The sequence below is a fragment of the Uranotaenia lowii genome, chromosome 3 (assembly GCF_029784155.1).
Source record: "Uranotaenia lowii strain MFRU-FL chromosome 3, ASM2978415v1, whole genome shotgun sequence".
In the NCBI taxonomy this organism is placed as follows: Eukaryota; Metazoa; Arthropoda; class Insecta; order Diptera; family Culicidae; genus Uranotaenia; species Uranotaenia lowii.
This window is the reverse complement of record NC_073693.1, coordinates 117,086,383-117,102,502: the sequence shown is the minus strand read 5'-3', so window position 1 is coordinate 117,102,502 and position 16,120 is coordinate 117,086,383.

Sequence of the window (16,120 nt, the reverse complement as noted above, 5' to 3'; positions counted from 1 at the left end):
AGCGAGCTAGCGAGCGAGCGAAAAGTGTCGGAATTTTTGGAAATTCGATTTAGATTTGGTTTCACGCAGGGATCCGGTTTCGGCACTTCCTCAACTTCTCCAGGCTTTCCTTCGGAAGTCCACCGGAATATCTTCCATTATTTGCCGTCTTTCCGGCGCTGGAAAACAAGCACAAAAAACTTCAAACCGTTTCGTTGATGGAAAGCTTCAAATCGCTGTTGCTGATGGGCTGTTGATTGGCGATTAATTCTACGGCAGCCAAACGGGGATCCAGTACCTACAGCCTTTCGACTTCCTTGTGGGGCAGCAAATCGGAAAAAGGGATAATTTAATTACGATTGGGATTTAATGTTAAACTGACTGCCGGGGCGCGAATGTCTGTGATTTGAGCCACCCCAAATAATGGGGTTCAATGGATCTCAATAGAACGGGAGATAAACGGCAAATAAAATCAACATTATCATAAACATTTTGTTGAACATCAATTGCAGGGTAGGGTAAAGCTGTTATTGCAATGAAGATCGTTTATTGTAGAAAAAAAACAAGTAACGGAGAAAAAAGAAGACTGGAAGAAGAATGAAGGAGCAAGAATGAAAGAGGAAGAAGGAAGAAGGAAGAAGGCAGAAGGAAGAAGGAAGAAGGTAGAAGAGAAGAGAAGAAGGAAGAAGGAAGAAGGGAAGAAGGAAGAAGGAAGAAGGAAGAAAGGAAGAAGGAAGAAGAAGGAAGAAGGAAGAAGGAAGAAGGAAGAAGGAAGAAGGAAGAAGAAGAAGGAAGAAGGAAGGAAGGAAGAAGGAAGAAGGAAGAAGGAAGAAGGAAGAAGGAAGAAGAAGAAGGAAGAAGGAAGAAGGAAGAAGGAAGAAGGAAGAAGGAAGAAGGAAGAAGGAAGAAGGAAGAAGGAAGAAGGAAGAAGGAAGAAGGAAGAAGGAAGAAGGAAGAAGGAAGGAAGAAGGAGAAGGAAGGAAGAAGGAAGAAGGAAGAAGGAAGAAGGAAGAAGGAAGAAGGAAGAAGGAAGAAGGAAGAAGGAAGAAGGAAGAAGGAAGAAGAGAAGAAGGAAGAAGGAAGAAGGAAGAAGGAAGAAGGAAGAAGGAAGAAGGAAGAGGAAGAAGGAAGAAGGAAGAAGGAAGAAGGAAGAAGAAGAAGGAAGAAGGAAGAAGGAAGAAGGAAGAAGGAAGAAGGAAGAAGGAAGAAGGAAGAAGGAAGAAGGAAGAAGGAAGAAGGAAGAAGAAGAAGGAAGAAGGAAGAAGAAGAAGGAAGAAGGAAGAAGGAAGAAGGAAGAAGGAAGAAGGAAGAAGAAAGAAGGAAGAAGGAAGAAGGAAGAAGGAAGAAGGAAGAAGGAAGAAGAAGAAGGAAGAGAAAGAAGAAGAAGAAGAAGAAGAAGAAGAAGGACGAAGAAGACAGGCAGAAGGAAGAAGGAAGAAGGAAGAAGGAAGAAGGAAGAAGGAATGAAGGAAGAGAAGGAAGAAGGAAGAAGGAAGAAGGAAGAAGGAAGAAGGAAGAAGAGTCAGATGAAGAAGGAAGAGAGGAAGAAGGAAGAAGGAAGAAGGAAGAAGGAAGAAGGAAGAAGGAAGAAGAGAAGAAGAAGAAGAAGAGACAGAAAAGGAAGAAGAGAAATGTATGGAGGAAGTAAAAATTAGACCTCATTCTAAACTGCTTTGAGTGATTGCTTTCCACATACATGCAGATTTTTCTAATACATCTGCCTTCATTTTTCGTCATCCCGTCTGGGCTAGAATATAATCAAATCCAAGTTCCATTCATCTATATCTCGATAGGGGCAGCAACGAAAAAAATGAGTCTGCTGCAGCAACATCCATTTTTCATTCTTCTGATGGCTTCCAGAGCCCCAGCCGATTGCAGCACTCAAAAATGGCGGCGCAGTCGGTCAAACAACTCGGATCGGTGACTGAACGAACGAGCGAGCGCTTTGTCATGGAACATAAAATTTTTGTTTTACATCCATTATTATTGTTCCCCATGAAATATTTAGCATCGGCACCACAATAAAACTGCGATCAATGGCATCAATTTCCTGCATCAGTCTTCCCGGGCTGCTGGCTTGGTGGATGGCTCGTAGTTTGGCCGAATTCCGTGATAAAAGTTCGATTCCGGGAAGCACATTCCGTATGGTTACGGCCAGTGTGGTTGGCTTTTTGCTTGGGATGATGTATGCGTTGGGAATGCTGAAAAATAAAGTTCTGTGGCGAGCGACGCCGTTTAGCGAAAATCAATCACCGAAAAATGTGCTTTACAACGGTATTCTGGTAAATAAGGGTTGTGTATAAGAAATGGTAAATAAACATTTCAACAAAACATATTTATCAATCGAATTTTCTTCATTAGATCCTTCAGAAGGACCGCAAATTGAATATATCTATTCGGACCGTGACCAGTCAAAATGACTGGTAAAGGGAAATTTTTTTCTATCAAATATTTTTAACTTTTTTCTTTTGAAATTTATTTTGTTATTAATTCAATAACATTTTTGTTATAAAATTGAAATATTTTTTCACCATGGGTGCCCGGAATCACCTCAGTTTAGCATAGTTGACGAATTCGTGTATGTCATAAAATGAATATGTCAAATAATTATCAAAAATTAAAACACATTATCAATCTAATAATGAAAACATGTTAGATGGCTATGGTTATTGATCATGGGTGCACGGTTTCACTTTAGTTTTGTTTTAGTAGATATTTTATAGCATCCATCGCTCTGAAATTTTTCAACCCGATGCCTATAAATTATACCTGATATTGTAGGTTTTGAAGCATATTTTTTATATAAGTAGAGCAATTTACCATGGGTGCACGGATTCACCGCCATTCATCCAAATTCAATTTTTTTTGCATGCTAAAGGTAAAGAATAAAGACTTTTAAAGATTCAAATAAAAATTTGTGTTAAATACATGATTTTTCACTATGGGTGCACGGATTCACCGCGTTTTAATCAAATATTGGACTTTTTGCAATTTTTAAAAAGCATCATTACAAATCTTAACTAAATCAAAGTCGAGACCACGTCTTCCATGTTGAGACATAATGATTGAAATAACGATTTTTATTTTGAGCTCCGTTTTTTTCATTCCTGAAAAGAAATATTTCAATTATATCTTGAAATAGTAAATATTTATTATTTATTTATTATTATTTATTATTAAAAACAGGTTTTTGCCATCGTATATTTATCTGATAAGATCTGATCAACATCCAATAAATTGGAAAACGGTTATCATGGATCGAGTGAATTATAGGAACTATATGCATCAAGTTATGTCGTGCGACGGAAAACAGTGGAAATAAAAATATTGAATCAACATTGTCAAATGTACACATTGATTTGTTTTTCCTTAAAAGTTTTTCGATTGACTAATGTTGCATTTCAAATGCCTATCATAACTAACTCAAAAATATTTTGTGTTCTGAAGAAAGTTGAAAACTATTTATTTCTATATAATTAACAACGGCAAATTAACAGCCATTCCGTGCACCCATGTTGAAATATCTTAGTGCCGATGTGGTCTATCAGATAGACTGGCGTGAGTCTAGTCTAGGTATGCCAGGTGTACTGGGTTCGATTCCCGGTATCGGCAAGAAAACTCTAGGTTTCAAACCCCGTAAGTTGCCGACAGGTAGGACGTGTTTCCTTTAATAATAAGAATGTTTAATCAGTTGCCAGCTTCATACACGGGTGCCGGAATACCTGTAAGTGAACTTGCATTGGAAATTTGTCGAACCTAATAATCTAATAATGCATGTGAATACATACTTGGGCAGAAACTGCGGTGAATCCGTGCACCCATGGTGGATAACCAACATATGAAAAATAATCAAATATAAAAAAAAAGACATTTAGATTGTTCAGTTTCATAGCTTATGTTTTCAAATTTGAATGAATAAGTACACAATTCATAATTATTTTACTCATACTAGTTTAGTATAAAACATATTTATCACCTAAAATTACTCGATTACTCGAATGGACATGTATTAAAACTAACATAACTTTTACAAATCTCGATGGAATTTCGCCAAATTTTGACAGAAAGTTCGATTATAGTTGAGCAACAAAACAGATCAACAAAATTGGGAGTCAAGTGCTTGAAGCTCCACACAGCGGCCAATCCGAGAACTTTTTCTACAAATCTCCATGACTTCGCACCGAAAATCAATAATTTCGTATTGAATGACACACTTCTGTCCACCATAAATCAACTTGGGCTCATTGTCTTGAATGTAGATTGCAAATGAAACCAAAAGCAAGCGAAAAAAATTTATCTTGTTTGAGTTATAGGGTTGTGAATTTTACCAGTCATTTTGACTGGTCACGGTCCGAGTGTTCATGGCGAAATTTATCTCGCTTTTTAAAAGAGCTAGTGAAATAAAAAATACACAGTTTTTTAGAGTTTCAAAATTCCTCAAAAGTCGTATTTTTTCGAATTTTTTAAGCGAAGTATTTAAAAGATATTCAACAAACAATGTGTCTAACCAGTAATTTTGACCGGCCCGGTCTTTCTAGTGTTAATATTTTTTTTAATACTGTATTTGTTTTCTCCACTCGTGGAGTGTTCCACCGTACCCGATAAAAACAAACACAAATCCTCGCCAGTGTATTGCTACCTCGCTCACTCACACGCTCTCTCGCAACACTGGCAAAATTATCGGTGGGCCACCGTCCGTAAGCAGAACTCCGACAGGTCAAAACCAGTGCAACACCGTCCGAATAAACAAACAGTTTGACAGCACCTAGTGGTGCACCAGTGCAACACTAGTGCAACACTCGGCATAAACAAATACGGTATAAGTTTTCATAAAGAACACTAGTTAACGAAACTGGGCGATAATTTTAACAAAATAAGGCTGGAACAAATATGAAATTTTTCTTTTGTCAACCCCCCCCCCCCCTCCCCCCTTCGAAATTTCTAAAATCCCGAAGGGGGGAAATAAATAAAGTTTGAAGTATTTCAAGTAAATTTCAAATAAAAATTCAAATATCCGAAAGATTACAAGACGAAGAACCAAATTTTGCAAGATGCACATTTTGTATTTTTGATTTTACTGAATTGTTCGATTAAAAAAATACTTGATTTATAGGTTTTATGCAATAATATAGTATGCAATTTGGTTGAACACAAGCTTTCGTGCAATTTATTTCAATTTATTTGTTTTTCGCATTATTTTTTATTGTCCCCCCCCCCTCACGGTGTTCCAACTCCGAGTGACAAAAGAAGGATTTGAAATTTGTTCCGGCCTAAAGGATTTTTTTGGGGTTTTGCTATAGGAACAATAATACATTTTTTTTAGTCATCCGGGAAACTACCAGATAACCAAATTTTATTGTAAAATTCTAATAAATAAAGTTTATTTTCAAGATTTAATTTTTTTTTATTATGCTGAAATGTATTTCATCATATCTCGGACTGGATCCTCTACATTTTGTTTAAGAATATTCGAATTCTTCTAAAGAAAATTTTGAGTTATAGTTTTCACAAGCGTTGGCTACAATCAATGGAGTATTTTCTATTCTCTCTTTGATGATTCAAAAATCTGTTGTTTAAATTTCAGATAATGAAATGTTAGAAAAATGTTCATCTAATTTCTCAACGATGTCGCTAGTATCAGTAATTATATCAATATCGGATTTGAGGCTTGCTATCATAGTAGATGAATGGATTCCGCTTATACTACGAATTTGTTTTCAAACTCGAGATAGCGGAGTTGGAGTTTGGATTAGCTTAGACACAAAATCTTCCCATGATTTTCGTTTTGATTCTCGGATCATCATTCTAGTTTTGGCTTTTAGTATTTTATATTGTTTTTCAATTTCCGATTATGGGTTTTTGTTTGAAAATTCTAAGTGCCTTTTTCCTTTGTTTAATAAGGTATCCTATTGAAGGTTCCCACCAAGGGACAGACTTTTTTGGAGGAGTGCTCTTTGTTTTTGGGATACTCGTACAGGCAGCGTTTTCAATTGTAGATGCAATGTGAGAGTTTAGAGAGTCTATATCCAAGTTATCAAGAGAGAGCTTAAAGCTTGCCTCATTTTGAAACTTAATCCAATACGATCTCTCAATACTCTATTTTGGACGTCTATTTGCTACAGGTACCTATAGAGCTTAAAAAGTGAACTAATATCGGAAAGTGATCACTATCACAAAGATCATTGTGTGTATTCCACTCCAACTTCAAATGCTTCAAATTCAGAGATGGTGTGCATAAAGTCAAGTCGATTGATGAACTAGAGGGGAAGGCAATACTAAAATGTGTAGGGTTACCATTATTGAGAATATTCAAATTCATATCATTGATAATTGATTCTACGATCTTACCTCTCGTGTCTGTTCTAATTGATCCCCATTTTGAATTGTGAGCATTGAAATCACCCATTACGACTAACGGTTTTGGTAAACTATGTTACTGTCAGGAACAGAGGAAGACAAGCCTAAGCCCTCGAGCCCCTGGTCGTTTCTCTGGAGACTCAGTGGAGGGTGGGCACACAAGGCCTTCTTTTGTGGCTAGCTCAATCTTATGCAGGAACGGAGCTCCTCAAGGTCGGCTTTTACAAGATGCTGCTGATCAAGCTCCTCGGAACGCTCTGGGATGTGGATATGTCGTGGCTAGGCAGTTGACGAGAATTGGCGATTACGATGCCAATTCCTTATCAACTTCTCAGGCCGGAACAGAGAAAGGGCTCCGTTCAGCCTACCAACCAGTGAACTCCTATTGGGAGGTCTTCTTCTACACGGGCGGATCTTCGCTTACCAATCTTTTCCGAAGAACAGACGTGTGGTACCAGATTGGAACTTGGCCGAAGCGAACTACTCCTTGATGGCATAAGACCTATGCTATAAACTTTTGGGTCCTGGTGGGTAAAGCAAAGCACATGTTATGTTAGAGGGATACCTTTTTCGCTAGGGTTTTTCAATATCGCGCTTTTACCTGATTCGCCTATCGTGTTGGTCACTTTTGTATTTTCCGCTATTTTTTCGTTACAACTGATACACTTGAAAATGGCTAAGTATATCACTACTTTGGTGACTTTTTTTTGTTACACTCGATTGAGGTGTTGTGATCCTCGATCTTCACAAGCCAGCAGTCAAGCGGAAAGAACCCCTTTTTTAGTATTTCTGGTAGCTAGTTCTACTTTATACCAGATTTTTAGCGACTGGACTAATTAGCTTTTTTAATTTGTGCGTTCCCAGTTATCTCGTTCTTGTACCGCATTTTGTGTATTCAGAACACGGGTTAGAAACCTTACAATGGTCCAGTGTTATGCGCCAACTGACGTTGCCGACTTGCAGGAGAAAGAGCAGTTTTACAGTCAACTGAACAGCGTGGTAGAGAGAATTCCGAAGGGTGACATTCAAATCCATCTGGGCGACTTCAACGCAAAGATTGGCTCCGACAATCAGGACCTTGAGCGCATCATGGGGCGCCATGGCCTAGGACAGATGAGCGAAAACGGAGAACTGTTTGTAGAATTTTGTGGCAACAACAACATGGTGATCGGTGGATCGCTCTTCCCCCATCGACCAGCACATAGGTCACTTGGGTATCCCGAGATGGCCGAACAGAAAATCAAATTGACCACATCTGCATCAGCCGAAAATGGAGAAGGAGCCTTCTTGATGTCCGCAACAAGCGAAGCGCAGACATTGCATCTGACCATCACCTCGTCCTTGGCGAGATACGACTGAGAGTTGCGCGTGTCCAACGGCGCGAGGAGAAAGTCAGGTGTCGATACGACGTCCGCCGGTTGGAGAATCCAGAGGTGAAAAAGGCATACGTTGAACAGCTAGAATCCCGAGCCTCGGAGCTGCCGACAGACGGAACAGTCGAAGAACAGTGGTGTGGAATCAAGAATGCCTTTATCACGACGAGCCATGGTACTCTCGGTAAAGTTTGTGGAAGAAGGAGTGAATGGATGTCGGATGAAACTTGGAGGATGGTCGATGATCGGAGAAAGGCGAAAGTCGGAATTGAGCAGGCATGTACCGGGTCAGCCAAAGCAGCCGCCCGCTTACGATATGAGGAGCTGGAAAAGGCAGTTAAACGAGCTTGTAGACGAGACAAGAGAGCCTGGACAAACTCCCTAGCCGAAGAGGGAGAAAGAGCCGCCGCCAATGAAGATATCCGATTACTTTATGACATTTCTCGCCGCCTCAGTGGTGCAAGGACTAATGCAAGAATGCCGCTAAAAGACCGAGCAGGTCAGTTATTGACCGATCGAACAGATCAGCTCAAACGATGGACTGAGCACTTCGAACAACTCTTCCGAGTCACGAATAGCGATGGCCAACAGAATCTGCAGCTCGAAGCGCCAACAGTAAGTCCCATAAATGGCGTCAACTCGGAAGCGCCTTCGCTGGCTGAAATAGAAGCGGCAATCAAAAACATGAAATCCAACAAAGCACCTGGGATCGATTGCATCCCTGCTGAAATGCTGAAAGCCGATCCTGCCCTATCAGCCAGCACAAATGTTGCACCGTCTTTTCGCTGACATCTGGGATACTGCAACATTCCCGGCCGACTGGATGCAGGGTATCCTCGTTAAGGTCCCGAAGAAAGGAGACCTGACAGAGTGCGGTAACTGGCGAGGCATAACGTTGATCTGTACAACCCTCAAAGTACTCTGCAAAGTGATTCTGAACAGGATCCAGGAGAAAATAGACGCTACACTCCGACGGCAACAAGCTGGATTTTGATCTCGACGATCATGTGTGGACCACATCACAACACTACGAATCATACTGGAACAAATCAACGAATTCCAGGACTCTCTTCTGCTGGTGTTCGTTGATTTCGAAAAAGCATTCGACCGACTTAACCATGAAAACATCTGGGCGGCTCTAAGGCGACGAGGGGTCCCAGAGAAACTAGTCCATCTCATCGAAGCACAGTACGAAGCATTTTCGTGCAAGGTCTTGCACGACGGTGTCTTGTCCGAACCAATCCCGGTAACTGCTGGAGTGAGACAAGGATGTATTCTATCACCGCTACTTTTTCTAATCGTAATGGATGAGATTCTGATTGGATCGATTGACTGTGCACCGAACCGAGGATTGCCGTGGAATCCTTCAACAATGGAGCAACTGAACGACCTTGACCTGGCTGACGATATTGTTTTGCTCGTCCAAACACAACCAGATATGCAGAGCAAACTCGACGACCTCACCGAAAGTTCCAAGGCAGCAGGTCTCAAAGTCAATGTCGGAAAGACTAAGTCGATGGAGATCAACACAGGAAATTCCTCCAGTTTCATGGTAGCTGGGCAACAAGTTGAGAAAGTGGAGTGCTTCCAGTATCTTGGTAGCCAGATTACGCCTGATGGTGGTACCAGAAAAGACATCGAAACACGGATCAGAAAGGCCCGATTTGCGTTTGCGAGTCTCCGGAACATCTGGCGGTCACGCCAGATCTCTCTACGAACAAAAATCCGAATCTTCAACTCAAACGTCAAATCCGTATTGCTATACGGGTGCGAAACTTGGTGCACATATGCGGTAACGACGCGAAAACTGCAAGTATTTGTAAACCGCTGCCTGCGGAATATCATCCGCGCTTGGTGGCCTGGCAACTGGATCTCGAATGAGGAACTACATCGCCGGTGTCATCAAAAGGCGCTAGAAATCGAGATTCGGGAACGTAAGTGGAGATGGATTGGGCACACGCTGCGAAGAGATGAAAACGAGATTTGCAGAGAGGCGCTAGATTGGAATCCAGAAGGTCATCGAAGAAGAGGCAGACCCAGAAATTCGTGGCGGCGAAGCCTAGCCGCTGAAATCCGTACTGTCGACGAGAATCTTGACTGGGACCAGGTGAAGACGCTGGCTCCGGATCGTCAACAGTGGAGGTCTTTTACCACGGCCCTATGCACCGGAGGATCGGCGCGGGATCATTAAGTAAGTAAAAAAAAAAAAGTTTGTGTATTTGTATCAGTGTACCTGTGTTAACATGTTGTGTACTTGTGAGTCCTGTATTTTATTTTAACTAAACCTACCTTACTCTGATGAAATAATATATTAAATAATTAACTTTGTTGAACTTACGGTTTTCGGGAGAAGTAATCCGGCAGCAGATGATTCTGCTGCAACGTTGACGAACCAGAACTGTTTGTTTTGGTTCTTTGTGTTTTGGTCAATTCGTCTATTGAGAACAATAGCAATTGATCATTGATGATTGCTGATGAAAGCTGGTGATGATATACACGGTACAAATGTTTACATCATCACACTGTTGACCAATATAACTCAAACTATGGTTAGCAGTTACACAACAGTGTTGCCAGATATTCTGGGTATACTGTACTTAGTACTTTTTGAGAAATGAGTACTTTCCCGGTTAGGGAATATAAGAAGTGGAAAGTGACAATTAGCTATCGCTAATTAATATAGTTGTATTCTACTGACCTCACAGACGACACATGAATAAAGATAACTCTATTCCAACACTGAAACCTGCGTTTTCAACAAACTTACATTGAACAATAAACGGATAATTAAAGCTTATAAAAAAATTACGACTTACTCTCTGAAAACTTTACCGATTTGAATACCGCAACGGTAACAACTATTGATCAAACTTGAAAACTCATGTTCATTAATTGTTTCTCCTGGAGGAAGATATACACTACATACACAAATCTCGATCAAATATGAAATTTTTACAGCGACGGCTTGAATTTCTGTATTTCAAATTATCGGTTCACAATGAATATGTTTTTTGACAAAAGTAGCAAAACCACCTTGGCACGGCCATCAGTGATGATATCAGATCGAAAGCAAGAATAGTTTTTTAGATTAATAGTTTGGAACTGTTTAAAATGCGTCTCAACAATCGGCATAAATTTTGGATTTCTGAAAGATGTCTGTAAAAATCATTGCAATTCCACTGCAACATACGTGGTACGCCATGGTGCTGAAATAATAAATACAAATAAAGTATCATTAGCCGATGATTGACAATTGTATGTGTAAGTGTAGGTGAGGATTATTGATTTGTTGGAGAGACTGAGAGATAAGTAGTAGAACTTTTTAAAGCTTTTACAATTTTTTTTGGGTTATCGTTATCGCTATCACTACTCTTTTCTAAAGCTCGCTTAGTTGATGATGTGTTAGTGCCACTAAACAATGATATGAATGAGCGTGATTGCAAGTTTTCGTGAGTATTAGAATGGGGTGGACTGGGAAAAGGAGGTGGGATTGGATCATTGGAATTTCAGTAGTTGGTGGCCGGGAGAGAGCTTTCATTTGACCTTGTGCTACAACATCTCGATAAGTTATGGACGATGGGTGTTCTTCTACATACTTACGACGGGCTGTTCTATATGATAATTTCATCATTATCATCATTTTCAGCATTGCCTGTTCCTGTTCGTAGATGTCGCATGTTGATGACCATGATGGATGGCTGTTCGATTGGCAATTTCTACAAACTACCTGTCCCTCACATCCATCAGAAGTGTGCCCGGGAAGGCAACACTGGTGACATACTTCCGGATTTCTGCAATTTTTTTTGTAATGTCCGAAGAGCTGGCACTTCGTACAACGCATATTGGCTTGGCTATGTACTGTCGAACACTTAATCGATAAAACGAAGCACGTATGGTTTCGGGTAACGTGGTTGAATTGAAGGTTAGGATAAAACTGTTGGTATCCGTTAACTTTCCGTCGACTTTTCGCTTGATGATCATCACTTCACAAACTCCTTGAGATTTAAGTTCAGCCAAAATTTCTTCTTCTGAGGCATTGCTTAGATCTCCGCACGTTATAACACCTTTAATTTTATTCAAACTGCGATGCTCCTCAACGACGAATTCCATGTATTGAATATCCGCCTGTTCTTTTATTTGCCTGTCGTATACTTTTCGTCTGGACTAATAGAGATCCACCATTGATCTTCTTGACGGACTCTACCTCTCCCATGTTGGCCAGAATGAATTTATTGATAAGGAATGGACTTACATTGTCGAAAATACACGATTCGGTAGCGCATTTAATGATCAAGAATTTTGACCCTTCCACGTGGCCGTCGAGCGGTTTGATAAAGGAATCCTTTTTCTTTGCCGATTTTAGGTGCCCTCGGCGGGGTCGTCATTTTGAAAACGGATAAAAACCAACTATAAAAGGTTTAATTTAACCTTGAAAATGAGAGAACTCAAAGAGCTTTTGTAACTGCGAATAAACACTACACTTTCGGATGGACTCTAGAATACGTGTTGACCGGATGAAAGCTTAGATTCGTAGTTTATGTTTAAAACACGAGAAATCGAATGGTCTACACCGCTTTTTGATAAAATGACTCTGAACGTCTCATTTTGTCTGATCTCCCCTATTTATTTGTGTGTAAAGTTATAATTCCGATTGTAGCAATCTACCTTGCATCAAAAAAGGCATAAAAAACATACTTATTTATGTAAAAATGTCGGCTAAATATTGGTATACTTCAATTTTGGTTTTGACTACGACAAGTGGCTCATTTTGCTTCTTTTCTCCTAAACATACGAAATTTTTCAATAAAATGCAGTCAAACAAAGTGTAATCCAACAATTTTTCATCATGAATGATCATTTTTGGTAGATTTATTCATCCTCTAGCTAATCGTGTCGCTTTTTTGCACTAGATTTGAAAGAAACGGCTAAATATCCCCAACTTCCCCTAGTTTTTTTTTTTAATTTTTGCAAAAATTTCACTATAACAATCGAGCAATTCACATACCAAATACAAAAACTAAGTGATTCAGTGTAAAATTTGTCGCTAAATCGAGTTGTGTACACCGCTTAGTGCTCAGCTTACGAGAATAGCCGCAATAACCCCGATTTCCCCTAAAACCGAGCGATATGTTGACAAAAAACATTATGACAAATGACAATGCATCAGAAAGTGCACAAAAATGAATGAAACAGGTGTAAAATTCATTGTTGAATCGAATGATGTACACTGCTTAGCATAAGGTTGACGAGAAAAGCCTCGATCACCCCGATTTCCGCTGAATTCATCTAATGTTTTTGAAAAATACATTGTTACAAACGAAAATTTCACTCCACAGATACAAAAAACATTGAATAGGGTGTAAAACTTATTGCTGAATCCAGTGATGTACACCGCTAAGCGTGAAATTGACGGGAAGAGCCTCAATCAACCCGATTTCCCCTAAATTCATTCAATTTCTTCGAAAAATACATTGTAACAAACGAAAATTCCATTGAACAGATGATAATACATTGAATCAGGTTTAAAACTCATACTTGAATCGAATGAAAAATACCGCTTAACACTGACTTGGCGAAGAAAGTCTCATTTTACCCAATTTTTCCTAAATTCATTCATAAAACTCATACAGTATGAACCAAAACATCGTAGTAACAAATGAGAAAACATCAGAACAGGTACAAAAACATTCAAACATTTCTAAACCTAATTGTTGAATAAAATAATGGACACCGTTGAATTTCTGTTGATGAATAAAGTTCTAATTGCCTCCATTTCCCCTAAACATTTGCAATAAATTTAAAAAAAAATCTTGTAACATTCGAGAATGCATCAGAAAGTGCACAGTAAAAACCGAACTATGTGAAAAACTAATTGTTGAACAGAATGATGTACACTGCTAAATGTTAGACGAAAAAAGCCTGAATCGCCCCCTTTTCCTCTAAATTTTAACGATATTTTGTTGAATTGATAATTGATATTGGTTTAAGCGAGATGGGGCCTTCTATATTCGATGCAACAGTAACATTCAAACCAATCTCTTTTATTACAAGTATTTTTTTTATATTTCATGAATTTAGGAAAAATGGGGTCGATTGAGGTTTTTCTCATCAACTGAGCGCTGAACAGAACTAATCATTTCTTTTAAGTTATCATTAGGATCTACATATTATCCATTGGTTTATTCTAATAACGAATAAACAATAAACAATCATATAATATATCAGGAAGTTTAGAAAGTTTAGCGGTGTACTAGGTTCTATTCAACAATCAGTTTGATGCATGATTCAATCAGTTTTATGCGATTTCTGACGCATTCTCAATTGCTAAAGTTTTTTTTTCTAAGTATATGGCATGATTCTAGGGGAAATTGGGGCGATTGGGATTGCACTCATTAACTGAGCTCTTAACAATGCCTTTCATTAGATTAAACAGTAAGTTTAAAACCTGATTTAAATTTTTCTGGTGGTTTCTGGTGCTCTCATTTAGATATTTTAAATTATATTAAATGAATTTATGAATAAATTTAGGGGAAACTGAAGGAAATGTGACCTTTATCGAAAACCTTATGCTAAGCGGTGTCGTTCATTCAATTAAACAATATGTTTAAAATCTGATTCAATCACTTATGTGCATTTTCTGATGCTTTCTCATTTGTTTCCACGACTTTTTGGTACATATCGCATAATTTTAGGGTAAATTGGGGAAATCGAGGCTCTTCTCGTCAACTTAACGCTAAGCAGTGTACATCATTCGATTCAGCAATGAATTTTACACCTGGTTCAATTATTTTTGTGCACTTTCTGATGCATTGTCATTTGTCAAAATGTTTTTAATGACATATCGCTCGATTTTAGGAGAAATCGGGGTTATTGCGGCTATTATCGTAAGCTGAGCACTAAGCGGTGTACACCACTCGATTCAGCGACAAATTTTACACTGAATCACTTGGTTTTTGTATTTGGTATGTGAATTGCTAGATTGTTACAGTAAAACTTATGCAAAAATTCAAAAAAAAAACTCGGGGAAGTTGGGAATATTTAGCCGTTTCATATCAATCAAGTGCAAAAAAGCGACACGATTAGCTAGAGGATGAATAAATCTACCAAAAATGATCATTCATGATGAAAAATTGTTGGATTACAGTTTGTTTGACTGCATTTTATTGAAAAATTTCGTATGTTAAGGGGAAAAGAGTCAAAATGAGCCACTTGTCGTAGTCAAACAAAAATTCATGTATACCAATCGATTCAGCCGACAATTTCCCATAAATAAGTGTGTTTTTATGCCTTTTTTGTTGCAAGGTAGATTGCTACAATCGGAATTATAACTTTACACCCAAGAAAATAGAGTAAATCGGGCAAAGCGAGACGTTCAGAGTCATTTTATCAAAAAACGGTGTACACCATTCGATTTTTCTTTTTTTTTTAATAAGATATGATAGTTTTTTTTAGAATTTAGTACTATTTAGGCGATCGTCACAGAAATAGGTACCCTTTTTTGATCAAAAATCTCCACTGTGCAGTGGTTTTCAAACTTTTTCACTCACCGCACCCCGCACGGTATTTTGGAAAAAAAATTTGTTCCGAAATAGAACAACAATTTACAACTCTGTGCCCTTCCACCGCTCACTTGTAGGCTCTAATCGCCCCCTTGGTGGTGTATGAGATCACTTTAAAAACCACTGATTTTAATACTTTTTTTTTCGTGAGTCTACAAGTTCAAAGCCAAATTAACCTCCAGCCCATATCTCTCTAGCAAGACGAACATCGAATGTAATGGGACATGAAAATGAGAGACTCTGTCTTGACAAACAAACCTCATGACAAGTTCTCCAGATTCCAGTTTATGCGGTCATAGGAAGAACCAACTGACTCCACATTCGTTGTTAACTGAGAGGCTGATTGTGCTTGGCTCTGTGTTTTGTGATTTTGTATGAGCCCAAGTGTTTGTTCAGCCAGTGTGTGTGTATGTGTCGCCAAAAGTGCTGCCCCAGAAATTGTTATCATATGCAAACAAATGATGTCATCATGAGTACGGGACCCGAACACGTTTCTCCTGGCTTGGCTGCTTGTGACTGCCCCTGGGTTAACCTGTTCCTGCATCCACGCAAAGGTCCTGAGTTCTGAACCCGTTGAAATGCAAAACGTAAACAGGTTGAACTCGTCGTTGTCCCCAACCCCAGATATCTATATAGCACCGACAGATTCTGCTGCAAGGCTGAATTTCACCCTAATTTGGTACCCATCATGCATTCCCGAAATAACGTATGAAAACGAGCGAGCAAGCAAGCGCGATTAAATAATGGCTGAAACAAAATTTTGTGCAATCATCATTCTCCCCATTGCTCCGGGAGGACAATTCCAAATTGGACAACAACGACGAAAACATGAATGATGAAACCATCGGAAAA